This window comes from Sphaerodactylus townsendi, linkage group LG13, assembly GCF_021028975.2.
Source record: "Sphaerodactylus townsendi isolate TG3544 linkage group LG13, MPM_Stown_v2.3, whole genome shotgun sequence".
NCBI lineage: Eukaryota > Metazoa > Chordata > Lepidosauria > Squamata > Sphaerodactylidae > Sphaerodactylus > Sphaerodactylus townsendi.
Genome location: NC_059437.1, coordinates 8,985,891 through 8,999,393, shown reverse-complemented (window position 1 = coordinate 8,999,393; position 13,503 = coordinate 8,985,891). Strand labels below are relative to the sequence as shown.

The 13,503-nt window shown below is 48.4% G+C and overlaps 1 protein-coding gene across 2 annotated transcripts in view; it reads right to left on the bottom strand.

Moving 5' to 3' along the window:
* The window catches only part of LPAR4 (lysophosphatidic acid receptor 4), a 35,380-nt gene extending 28,811 nt beyond the window's left edge, over positions 1-6,569 (bottom strand). Inside the window, exon 1 of one of the 2 annotated variants that reach the window (XM_048515100.1) lies at positions 6,160-6,569. The gene's annotated coding sequence lies outside the window, so the exon portion shown is untranslated. Of the gene's footprint in view, positions 1-4,593; positions 4,765-6,159 lie in introns of those variants that run through there. The other variant, XM_048515101.1, reaches the window with a different exon arrangement.
* Between the last annotated feature and the right edge of the window lie 6,934 nt (positions 6,570-13,503).

The window sequence follows — 13,503 nt, the reverse complement described above, 5'->3', positions numbered from 1 at the left end:
AGATAAATTTATGACAAATCCGCACTGGAAGAGTATGTATGATCAGTAAATTATACAGCTCCGCTGGTGCCGCTGCCTTAAACCCAGTGACATGTAGGAACTCAAACATCACAAAAAAACAAGAAAATCCCTGCTGGATCAGACCAATGGCCCATCTGGTAAAGCGTCCTGTTCCACACAGTGGCTTATCAAAAACACCCGGGTTTTTCATCGGTAAAAGCAAAACCTCAGAAAAGGATCTTCCGTGATTCGAGTTTACCTCGTCTCCCATCCAAGTAGCATACTCTGTTCAACGAAAAGAACTAAGTGCGGTCGTGTGTGCTCTGGCGGAAGTCGGGAGCAGTGCGTGCCTGCACTGTAGCCCGATTCTCTGGGAGCATTTTAAAACCTTATTTAACCGCCACTTTGGTCAAAAATATTATTATCTGTACCAGGAATTTGATAAAACAGCATTTATATTGCTCCGGATGCCTGTTATCAAGACTTGCCTTTTAGTAACGTTGGCCCACCATTTTCTTTTTTCAGGAAACAAAATGGCGGGCACAGCTTTACCCAAAGAGAAGCCTCGACAGCAGGTATCCGGAGCAATAAAAAGATGCTATTTTATCAAAAGGGCTGTTTCCCCAGTAGAGATCATAATAGTTTCGACCCTTAAGCAGAAGCAATGCTTAAGGTTTTAAAATGCTCCCAGAGAATTGGAAGTAGGCCCTAGGACCCGGTGGAGAATTCAACATACAGAAGACCCAGGAAGATGTGGTGAATTTACTTTACACATCTCCTGAGTTCTTCATGTTGAAAAGAGTATAATCAGCTAACCAACTTAGTTTCTGGGAGAGAAGGGGGCGAAGGGGAACTGCACCTGGGGTGTGCGCGCCCTGCGTCCTTGCCACAGCCCCGCCTAGGAATGCCCTGCCCCTGGAATGCATGGTTACGCCGCCATCGTGCCCCGCCCAGCCCCATTGGCGCTACGCCACTGTTTGAATCCCACCACCATCGGAACCCGTTACTAAAATTTTTGAATCCCACCACTGGTCATACCTGACATTTTTCCTTTAATCAGATATTTCAGTTCAAGTATTTGTTGCTATTGGGGCACGCTGGTAATACAGTATTTTTGAAATTTTACTCCCTCAGTTTAAGGTGCTGGGAAATTATCCATTTATTTTGGATTCATAGTTTTGAAGGAAAACCCACATCAATGTAGTTCTGTGGATAACCACAAAAGTTCTTCTTTGCACTGAAATGGCTTCCCAAGTGATCTAATCGTCACGAGGAGACAGATTCGTTTTAGATGCTAACAAAGGCAAAATAATCCAAGAAATCCATCTGGCTTCCTATCTCTGTTATTCGCATTCAGAGCAGACAACTTCTGTAGGATTTACTGCAATGCTTCCAGTAAGAGGAGGAGGATGAAGACAGCCAGGCCAAGAGGATATCCTTAGCTAGTTTTGAACTCTGAACTTTCCCATCCTGTACGTTTTACCATCCATTGTATGTGCACACAATGCAAATAATAATGTAATATCACAATGCTGAAACCATCTTGGATCATTAAGTGCAAAAACCTTTTTTATATATATTTACCATTATCATTTGGTATACAGTACAATTCCTGGGCATTTCTAGGGAATTTCTACTTTACCAAAAAGTGCACCAAAGAGTAACAAAAATTATCTTGAAGTAGGTGTACCCATCCTAGGGGGAAAGGTACCGGAAACTTTTCCCGTTTAGAAAAAAGGTGATGGAGGGGGAGGCATAAGACAAGCTGACAAAATCACACATGTTGTCGATAAAGCAGATAGAAAAAATCTTTCTGAGAGAACTGTGACTAACCTAGAGTAACCCAGCAGGCTTCTGGTGTAGGAGCAAGGAAACAAATCCAGTTCACCAGATAAGACTCCGCTGCTCATCTGGAGGAGTGGGGAGTCAAACGTGGTTCTCCAGAGTTGGCCATTCTTTACCACCACACCACACCGGCTCACGGCAGACAAAAAGGAGTATACTTTCTCATGCAGAAGACAACTGACCTGTGGAACTCATGGCCACAAGACACATACTGATGGCTGATGGCTTAGATGTGTTTGAAAGGAGGGCTGGACAGATTAATGGAGAAGATCTCTATTATTGGTGATGTCCAAATAGGACCTCCTGGCGGAGAGACAGAATGTCTCTGACTGGTCAGATGTTAGTGTCTAGTCAGCTCTGGCTAGCAATTGTATGCTTGGGGGCTTCCCTGTGACATCTGTCGGGCCACTGTTAGAAATAGGATTTGAGACTAGGGCCTCTTCCGCACATGCAGAATAATGCACTTTCAATCCACTTTGCAGCTGTGCGGAATAGCAAAATCCACTTGCAAACAATTGTGAAAGTGGTTTGAAACCGCATTATTTTGCATGTGCGGAAGGGGACTGGGTGGTTTATCAGTCTCAGCCAGCACAACTCTTCTTACACTTTTAAAGCCATTGTTTCAGCAGGGCATTTGGCTTGTCCCCAGAAGCTCCACTCCTTACAGGAACCACGATTAAGCCCAGACTAATCCGATCTCATCAGAGCTCGGAAACCAAGCAGGGGCCCCTTCCGCACAATCAGAATAATGCACTTTCAATCCACTTTGCAGCTGTGCAGAATAGCCAAATCCACTTGCAAACAATTGTGGAAGTGGATTGAAAGTGCATCATTCTGCATGTGCGGAAGGGGCCAGGGTCAATACTTGGATGGAGGGCCACCAGGAAAAACCTGGGTTGCTAAGCAGAGGATGACAACAGCAAACTACCTCTGGTCATCTCTTGCCTTGAAAAACTGACGATGTACAACTCCATGGGATTGCCATGCATCGGGACTTGCCAGCACGCTTCACCTGAGCTTTCCCTGGCTCACATGTGTTCTCCTATCCGGTCTCTCTCTCTCCTTCCTCTGTTATAAGCCCCATTGACACCTTTTAGAACTCCGAGGAAGCAGAGACCTGATTGCTCTCTCTTTGGCTGATTCCACATGGGTCAAAAACAGCGGTGTGAAAACAGTATACACCAGTGATGGCGAACCTTTTCGAGACCGAGTGCCCAAATTGCAACCCAAAACCCACTTATTCGTCGCAAAGTGCCAACCCGGCAATTTAACCTGAATACTAAGGTTTTAGTTTAGAAAAAAACAGTTGGCTCTGAGGCACGCGTTACTCAAGAGTAAGCTTAGCGAAGCAACCGTGCAACACTTCAAATGGGTGAATCATGATCCTAGGAGGGTTTGCTCAGAAGCAAGCCCCATTGCCAGCAACCGAGCTTACTCCCAGGTAAAAGATCATGCCCAGACCAGCCTAGTGTGTGTGTGTGGGGGGGGGGGTGATTTTCCACCCCCCTCCCACATGACGAATTCTGTGTGCGAGTGCCCACAGAGAGGGCTCTGAGTGCCACCTCTGGCCCCCATGCCATAGGTTCGCCATCACTGGTGTAAACCCTTTTACACCGTTTTAAACCCTTTTACACCGTTTTCACACCGTTTTCACACTGCTGTTTTTGGCCCCTGCGGAATCAGCCTTTGCAACGCGTGATCTGATAACGCTTTCCAAATGCATAAATAAGGAAGACGATATGGAGCTGCATTCTGCCCATATTACGCATTTTTCAGATTCACTTATTTGAACAGCAAAATTATGGAATATAGTAGCTAAGGAACGTGTGGTGCCTAAACAATCCCTGGTTCAAATGTCACATCCCATGAGAGCTGATGACCGAAAAGCGGTTTCCAGCAACAATCTCCCCTCCCCCCCTTAAAAATGATAATACCACCTTCCATGTTTACACTCAGAATTACAGCACCGGCCCAAAAGCATGGAAACGAATCCAAGCGAGGGACAGCATCATCTCTTCAGTTATTCTGTGGGTGGTAGAAACTGCATTCCATTTTACCTAGCCATAAAAATTACACCAACGCTATACTTAGCATTCATTTCCCATGGGATGTTTGCCTTTGTGTCAACCTGCAGTTGAGTTACAGCGTAAGCAGGTCTCTGGAGAGAAGAGGAGAATAGAAGAGTTTGGATTTATATCCCCCCTTTCTCTCCTGCAGGAGACTCAAAGGGGCTTGCAATCTCCTTGCCCTTCCCCCCTCACAACAAACACCCTGTGAGGTAGGTGGGGCTGAGAGAGCTGCGAGAAGCTGTGACTAGCCCAAGGTCACCCAGCTGGCGTGTGTGGGAGTGTACAGGCTAATCTGAATTCCCCAGATAAGCTTCCACAGCTCAGGCGGCAGAGCGGGGAATCAAACCCGGTTCCTCCAGATTAGATACACGAGCTCTTAACCTCCTACGCCACTGCTGAGAGGTGGTGTACAAATTCCCTAAATAAACCCGTTCCCCTGTTTCAAGGAAAGTGTCTTTTCATCGTAAGGGAGGGCGTCTGTTTGTACTGGTGCACTATTAGGACAAATGAAGAGCTCCGCTACAGTGGTGGGATTCAAATAATTTAACAACTGTTTGTTTACAAGCACCATTTTAACAACCGGTTCTGCCGAAGTGGCGCGAACCAGCTGAATCCCACCGCTGCGTCTGCTGTAACGGAAACGCTCCCAAGATGCAAACTTTTGCAGCCCAGAACTGACCTTCTCTTCCGGTACCACAGAAGTAAAGTAGAGTTATGCCGTGCAGCCTCTACCCCTGCACTTGGAAGCCGCCTTGAAAGGCCGGGTTGAACTATTTTCATCCATCAATAAATTATCTATCACTTCAGCTGGGGGGGGGGACACCGGGCAACCTTATGGGACTATGCCAGTTTCCACGACTCATGTCGGTCACCTGAGAAGTCAAATCAAAGTGCACGTGTCAGAGGCAGAGGTTCAGAGAAGGTGGACTCCGATCTGGAGAACCGGGTTGGATTCCCCGCTCCCGCGCACGAGCAGCGGGCTCTTATCCGGTGAACTGGATTTGCTTCCCCACTCCTGCTCATGAAGCCTGCTGGGTGACCTTGGGCTAGTCACAGTTCTCTCAGAACTCTCTCGGCCCCACCTGCCCCCCAAGCAGATTAGTAGAGAAGTGGTGAGAACTGGTTGGATCCCACCACTTCTCTACTAATTTTTTTCTGAGTACCGAGAAGGGGTTACTAAAGCAACCTCCCTGCCCAACAGGGACTGGAGGTGCGTGTGTGCGGCGGCGCCACTGTTTGAATCCCACCACTGTCGGAACCTGTTATTAAAATGTTTGGATCCCACCATTGCTCACAAGGTGTCTGTTGTGGGGAAAGGAAGGGAAAAGGAGTTTGTAAGCAGCCTTGAGTCTCCTTCTAGGAGAGAACGGAGAGGGGGGGATATGCATCCAAACTCCTCCTCCCAGTGGCGTATCTGCCTAGGGACAAGGGGTACCCCTTGTCCCCGGGCGCCACTCTTCTGGTCACATGGGGGCGCAAAATCAGCCCCCCACGTGACCAGGAAGTCCTGCTATCTCCTTGTTTTCGGGTGCCTCGACTCCGTCCAAGGCACACAAAAACGATGAGGCAGCAGGACTTGCCTCCAAGCACCCTCAATCCCACCCTGGACACCCCCCTCCCTTCCTCCCCCCCTGCCAGCTGGGCTCCCAGCTGGCAGGGGGAGTCTGGGGGGGAGGTGGGCACCCTAGACCTTTCCCATGTCCATGGTGACATGGGCGGGGTCAAGGGCAGTGGGGGTGGAGCCTGGGGGCATCAGGGGCAGAGGGGGGCCAGAGGCTGGGGGCGCCCTGGAGACAATTTGTCTCCGGGCGCCATTTACCCCTGGAACGCCTCTGCCTCCTCCTTTTCCTCCTCGTCTTCTTCTTTTTCTAGTTCAAGATTTTACAAAGGATTTGAACTAATGGGAAAAGTGTGATGGGGCGACGGATAACGGAGGACCTTGCAAGGGAAGATTTCACTGTTAGGAACCCTGGGGGTTGAAAGCGCTTTTTCGAAACCCAGTTTTGTTTTGCTTCCTCGGGGACCGGTTTTGTTTTGCTCCCTCGGGGATCAGGTTGCAAACAAGGGCGACTCTCTCCCGGGAAAAGATTCCCGGGCTAAACCTGCACCGCGCGGCGACTCTTGCCCCTGCAATCGCCGTCCTGCTCGCAACCGGCTGCGGCGCCCGGTCCACCACCCCTCGCAACCTCGCCGCGATCATCCACGCGCCCGGGATCGAGCGCAGGGAGCGGGACGCTCCACTTACCCACACGGAGACGCGCCTGGCCGGGCGGCCACCCCCGATCTGCCCCGGCCGGGGACGCGAGAGCCGCCTTCAGAGCCGCCCGCCGGGCAGTGCATGGAGCCGCTGAGCCATCGCGCTTCGGAGGCGCCTCCGGATCCGCTCCGGGAACCGGCTCCGGAGCCGTCTAGGGGCGCCCCTTCATCCGGATCGCCGCCGAGCCTTTGTTTGGAGAAGCGAAACCTCCCGGCGCGCCTTCGGCTCAGCCGCCTCCGGGTCTGCGGAGGGGAGGGGAGGGAGGGGAGGGGAGACGCGCCCGGGAGGAGCGCTGGGGAGGGGGCTCAGGCGGGGACGCCTGCGATTGGACGGTCAGCTTCCCCCCCCCCCCCAAAAAAAAGGGCGCAGAGACCCCGCCCAGTCCATTGCGCTCCTTGTAGCAAGCAATGGCCGCAGCCCGGAGGTCTGCCTGGGAAAAGCGGGTCCCCCGGGAAAGGAGGGGCTCGCCGGCCGGGGATCCAGGACTTTTGCAGGGCGACCCCCTGAGCTGTTGCTCGGAAGCAGATGCACCGGGGGAGGGGGCCGGCGGAAGTTCCTGCCCTTTGCAAGAGGTCCCCTGAGCTGGGGAGCCGGGGCCAGCCCAGATGTTCTCTTGCGAGGTCGCCCGCCTGCTTCCTGTGTGGTGGAGGGTTTCAGAGCAGCGGACTCTTAAGTTGGGAAACTGGATTTGTTCTCCTGCTCCTGCACCTGAAGCCTGCTGGGTGACCTCGGGCCAGTCGCAGTTCTCTCCCAACTCTTTCAGCCCCACCTGCCTCACAAGGGCTCATTCCGCACACGCAGAGTCATGCACTTTCAAACTGCTTTCGGTGCTCTTTGAAGCTGTGCGGAATGGCAAAATCCACTTGCAAACAGTTGTGAAAGCGGTTTGAAAACGCATTATTTTGCGTGTGCGGAAGGGGCCAAGGTGTCTGTTGTGGAGAGAGGAGGGGGTTTATACGTCCCTTTGAGACTAGAGAAAAGCAGGGTATAAATCCAAACTCTTTTTCTTATGATTCTCTGCCCTTTCCAGTCTGGCAGAAAGTCACTCTCTGTTCTGTGTCTGTCACAAGTGCTTTACTTGCAACCCCCCCCCCCCCAATGGAAGAAAATGCACCCGATTGGTGTAAGTCAGTTGCTCTGTCTAGAATGTGTTTCTTTGCAAGTGGGGAAAGATCGGGGAGTGACACCCGCTGTTTTGTTTGGAGCGTCCCATTCAACAAGACTTGGCCAGACATGTATTGGCTCAATGCCCTGAACGTGTTTGTGGCTTCCTCATCTTCAGTTCCTATGTCTAAGAGGAGAATAAAAGCAGTCTATGTCATCTTGGGCAACTCTTTGCAGATCCAAGGGCAGAGGTGGGATCCAGCAGGTTCTCACCAGTTCCCGAGAGTGGGTTACTAATTATTTGTGTGTGCCGAGAAGGGGTTACTAATTGGGTCTGCTTTTCCGTTAGAAATTCCATTAGGTCCAAAAATCATAAAGTCCTGTTGTTTCCTATGTGGCTGGTTAGTGAAGGTAGAAAACGGGATAATTCTCCCTGTTGGGCTGTTTTAAAAACATGTTTTAGAAATATAGTAAAGTTCCTTGTTTAAGGAAAGTATCCTTCTTTTGATTTCTAGAAACAAAATTAAGTATTTGAAAGTATTAAGTATTTGACAGGCAGTCAATTAGAGGAGAAGTAGTTGTTTCTGTTGGCAGTAAACGATAGGACTTGCTATAATGAGTTTAAATTATGGACAGAAAGATACCAGCTGGAAATTAGGAACTTTTTTTTTACAGTAAGAGTATTTTACAGTAACAGAGAAATTATTAATGCCCCACCCCCAGAATGCCCGGCCATGCCCCCGTCGTGCCCGCCCAGCCCCATTGGCGCTACGCCACTATTAGAATCCCACCACCAAGGGAACCTGTTACTAAAATTTTTGGATCCCACCACTGTCAAGGGCTATTTCATAGCATTTATAAAAGTGTGTGTTCATGTATTCTAATGCATAATTGTATATATACTATATTCTCACAATAGCTCTGTAAGGTAGGCCCAGTGCCATCTAGTATTCTTTCAAGCATGAAAGTCAAAGGAGAATACCTCTTACTAAAATGATGCCTGCCACTTGCAAGATTTTTTAAAAAGTTCCTTTATATTTAAAAAAGCGGGGTGTTATTGAATCCCTTAGTGACACAAGGAGCAACTAAGGTTGCAAGTTCCAGGTGTGGAACTACTTGGAGATTTGAGGGCGGAGCCTGGGAGAGTGAGGTTTAGGAGGGGAGGAGGGACCTCAGTAGGAAATAATGTCATGCAGTCCTTCCTCCAAACCAGCCATTTTCTCCAGGAGAAGTGGAATAAATGTTTTCAATAAATAAATAAGCAACCTATCAGCTGTAATTCCAGGAGATTTCCAGCACCCACCTGGAGGGTGTTTCTTTTGCTGCAGCTGCCCAGCGCACCAGGCATCTGGAGATGGTCAACGGGCATGTATTGTTGAAGGCTTTCACAGCTGGGGAGTCAACTGGTTGTGGTGGGTTTTCCAGGCTGTGTGGCCGTGGCCTAACGTTCCTAACATTTCACCAGCATCTGTGGCTGGCATCTTCAGAGGTGTATCGCAGAGAGAAGTGCAACACATCTCTGAAGATGCCACAGATGCAGATCTACCAGGCCACAGGCATACAGCCCGAAAAGCCCACAACAACCAACAGGAGCACAGTTTGCATTGCATGAGGTGGACAATTCTCCACAGTTGTCCACACCATTGGCGTAGTGCCAAGAGGGTGGGAGGGCGTGATGTACTGGGCACGTGCCGGTGCGGGGGTGCAGCAGGGGCGGGTGGGAATGTGGCAGGGTGCACACAGGTGCAGTTCCCCCTAGTTCCGGCCCTGGTCCACACATGTACCATTGTGACGTAGCAGAACTTTCCAAAATCATTGTTGCTTCCAACCCAGTGCTAAAATTGCTGAAGGGCAGCTGCAGCTTGGAGTTGCCAACTTCATGTCACAACCTGAAAATCTCCAAAAATTATAACCGATCTCCAGACAACCAAGATCTGAGCTCCTGGAGAAATGGTTACTTAGAGGGTGGACTCTATGGTATTATAACCCCTGAAGTCTTCACCCCCTAATTTCCCAATCTTTCTGCAGCTGGATCCATCGCTTGCTACTTTCTCCGGCTTTAAGCTGTGGACTGGTCCGGGAGCATCGTGGGGAGTTGATTTTTACTATGTGACCAGAATGGGAACGCGAGCCATCTGCCGGCACATCTTGTGGTGCATTTTACGCAGCCTAAGTCAACATCATCCAACAATTCGGCCTTGATAAATGTTGGCATCTTCATTTAGTTACGTGGAAGGATGTGCAACGCTCCCATTGAACAACACTTGGCTAGCCGCGTATTGGGTCAGTGCCTTGAATGTGTATGCGGCTTCCTCATCTTCAGTTCCCATGTCTAAAATGAGAATAAAAGCAATCTATGTTATCTTGGGCACTCTTTGCAAACCCAAGGGCTATTTCATGGCATTTATAAAAGTGTGTGGCGTGTGCTGATGTGTTTTAATGCATGAGTGTATATATAATCTATATTTCAATGTTGTAACATTCCGATATTTGCTGCCTTGGGGATTCTATTTGGGTGGCAAGGCCCAGGAAAACTTAGCTGGGTGGCAAGGCCCAGGAATAGTTAACATAAATTAACTCTTGAATAATAGCATTGAAATGAAAAGCTGTTTATCTGTTTGTGAATACTGTAAGTTGATTAAACTTTTTCATTTAAGCAGATTGATTAAATCTTTCCAAGCCAGCCTTATTTACCTCACAGAGTTATTTTGAATATAAAGGGAAAGGAACTAGCTACATATGGCACCTGAAGGGCACAACAAGGAAAGGAGAGAAATGACCAACCAAGTTGTGGTTGTTAGTACTTCGTGGGCTCGTTTGCTTGCTTCACTCATCATATCCACCTTTCTCTCTGCTGGGAACTCAAAGCTGCTTACACAGTTCTCCTTTTTATCCTCACAGCAACCCTGTGAGGTCGGACAGCCTGTGAGTGTATGACAGTTGAAAAATGGAGAGAAAAATGGAGGTGAAGAGAATGACATGAGTTGCTCTGCGTCCCCAAAGGGAAGAAAGATGGGGTGTAAATGAAGGGAATACACCCACCACTCACTTCCCATGACCTCCGCACACCCTTTTTTCCTTCTCCATCAGAGGGTATCAACGACCCAATGCAGCTTTCCCAGCTGGGGGTTGAACGCAGCACCCCAGCTGACAGACAGACAGACAGTCGGGTGCTGTGTGGTTTGCGGGCTGTATGGCCGTGTTCTAACAGCATTCTCTCCTGACGTTTCGCCTGCATCTGTGGCGGGCATCTTCAGAGGATCTGATGGTAGGAATGGAAAGCAAGTGGAGTATATATACTGTGAGGTCAAAAGGTGAGGCCATCTGAATAGAGTAGCCTGGCATGTGAGTCACAGAGAAGTCTGTAGCATGGGAGTTACAATGAAGATAGCAAGGTCAATAGGTGGATGGATCTGAATAGAAGTGGATGTGAATCCATCCACCTATTGACCTTGCTTCAGAAGTGGATCTGAATCCACCCACCTATTCAGAAGTGGATGTGAATCCATCCACCTGTTGACCTTGCTATCTTCATTGTAACCCACTCTCGGGAACTGGTGAGAACCTGCTGGATCCCACCTCTGGCTATAATCTACCTTCCATCCATGCCTGAATGAGGGGACTCCAGAAACAGCCCATGCATGTAAGTATCACGTATGGGGTTTGTAGTTTTTAAAAGCTTAAAAACTGTCACTGCCATGCGTCTGTGTTTTGTTTCATGAGAATAAAAATGAGCACAAAATAGTCAAAGTATCACGAGGATGTAAATAGTCTGGCTCTTTTGCGTCCTTTACCACATGAAAGGACAGCAACTCAGCACAAAGAGTTCATGAGACACTGAAAATACAAACAGGCCAACATTGTGTGGGAATAAAGAGTGAGATTTGTGTTTGACTGTAATAGAAACCTGAGATTTGCTTTTCCCTTCTCCACATCTGGCATGTAGAAGAAGAAGAAGAAGAAGAAGAAGAAGAAGAAGAAGAGGAGGAGGAGGAGGAGTTTGGATTTATATCCCCCCTTTCTCTCCTGCAGGAGACTCAAAGGAGCTTACAATCTCCTTGCCCTTCCCCCCTCACAACAAACACCCTGTGAGGTAGGCGGGGCTGAGAGAGCTCCGAGAAGCTGTGACTAGCCCAAGGTCACCCAGCTGGCATGTGTGTGAGTTGACAGGCTAATCTGAATTCCCCAGATGAGCCTCCACAGCTCAGGCGGCAGAGTGGGGAATCAAACCCGGTTCCTCCAGATTAGATACACGAGCTCTTAACCTCCTACGCCACTGCTGCTCCTGTAAAGCACATTTGTCATTTTGCCAGCAAAGTGTAGTGGTTAAGAGCAGGTGGACTCTAATCTGGAGAACCTCCTGATCTGATTTCCCACTCCTCATGAGTGGCAGAGGCCTATCTGGTAAACCAGATTTGTTTCTATACTCCTACATTCCTGCTGGGTAACCTAGGGCTAGTCTCAGTTCTTTGTCTGTTATGGGAAGAAGGGAAAGGAGTTTGTAAGCCCCTTTGAGTCTCCTTACAGGAAAGAAAAGGGGGTATAAATTCAAACTTCTACTTCTACTCTTCTTCTTCTTCGCTATTTTAACCACTGCTACAAAAACCACTCAAGGCAACAAGGATATGGTAGCTTGTCAGTAAGGCAGTGTTAAAAGTATTAGCTTCTGGCTCTTTCTGGTGTCTTTCAGCCAACGCTGGGATTTGTTTTCTTGAAGAATAAACACAAGATACATATAAAAGAAAAGAGAAATCACACTGATCTCAGTATTTAGCCACAATATGTCAGTTCTGCTGACTTGAGATGCCTTTAGCATGAACAAGAACAGCTGTACTAACCTGCAGTGTTTATTTCGAGGCCCAACAGCTTAATAAGTAACCACACTTGTTGATTCACACATTTCTTTCATTGATTACACAGCATATTTACCCATCATTCACCTTGGCTGAAATACTATTGCCAAGAGGGTATCGTAGCAGAACTGGGAAGGGGGTGCTTTCCCCATATATTTCAGCTATTCTTAATTTGAAGGAGGGATGAAACATCTGTGATTCACAAATATTTTGCAGTTGGCTTCCAGACAACCAGATCAATAAAACTAGACATTAGGTTTGAAGGATTTACCTCCTTGTTTCTGGAAGATCTCTCCTATGCTAGAGAGACAATATTTGTGGAGTGTAGGCACATCAAGGGCTATTAGACATGATGACACAGAGAGTGCCTCTGAATATCAATTGCTGGAGGAGGCTGAGATCAAGAGGCGGCTTTGCAGCCTTCCGGGAGCATCTATTTGGCCACCACATGAAACAGGATGCTCTGCGGTCAGTTACGATCCCCCATGACTGTTTCATTGCTTCTCTCCATAGCTTTTAATCTGGGAGCTTTACAGGAGACTTGGGTGAGGCTGGAAATGTTGTGGTGGTTCTTTGTAAAAACATTGGTGGAGTCTCTTCTGTTCCTCAGGAAAGGAGGAAGGAAAACACTGGACTCTGTTTTCTTGCCAGCGTGGTTATTAGGAGCCAGGAATACGTTAGAAAGCAAACCGTGATCTCGATCAGTGGTTGAGACGGGCAGCTGGGTCACCCAGCCAAGATGGGGTTCATGGCATCCTAAGCCCTGATGGACCCACTAATTTTGGGGGAAGGTTGATTTTTGGAAAAGCCTGCTGCAAGAGCACCCGCCTCTCTTTGCATCCAGTTGGTGGTGGAGAGGATCCCATTGTAGTGCAGGCAACGGTTCTCTCGTGTCACATGACTGTGATGTCATTTTACTCCCTGTCTCCTTCATTTCAGTGAGTCCCATGCTGCCACCTGAGGCTCATTCCGCACATGCAGAATAATGCACTTTCAAACTGCTTTCAGTGCTCTTTGAAGCTGTGCAGAATAGCAAAATCCACTTGCAAACAGTTGGGAAAGTGATTTAAAAACGCATTATTTTGCATGTGCAGAAGGGGCCCATGTTAAAGCTAAGTCCCAGTTCTTGAGAGAAGTGAAGGCCACTGATCTTAGCAGTGTAGGTTAGAAAACTGACGGCCAGCCAATTTATTTATCCTTTATTCCTGCCTTTCTTCAGAAGAAGAAAACCCCAAAGAAATAGGAAACGTAAACTGGTGAAAGCAGACCAATGGAAGAGTCTTCTTTGTCAAAACTTCACCTCTCAGACCAGAGAATAGCTGAGCAGTTATAGAAGCTAAGCAGGGTTGGCCCTGGTTTGTGTTTGGATGGGAGG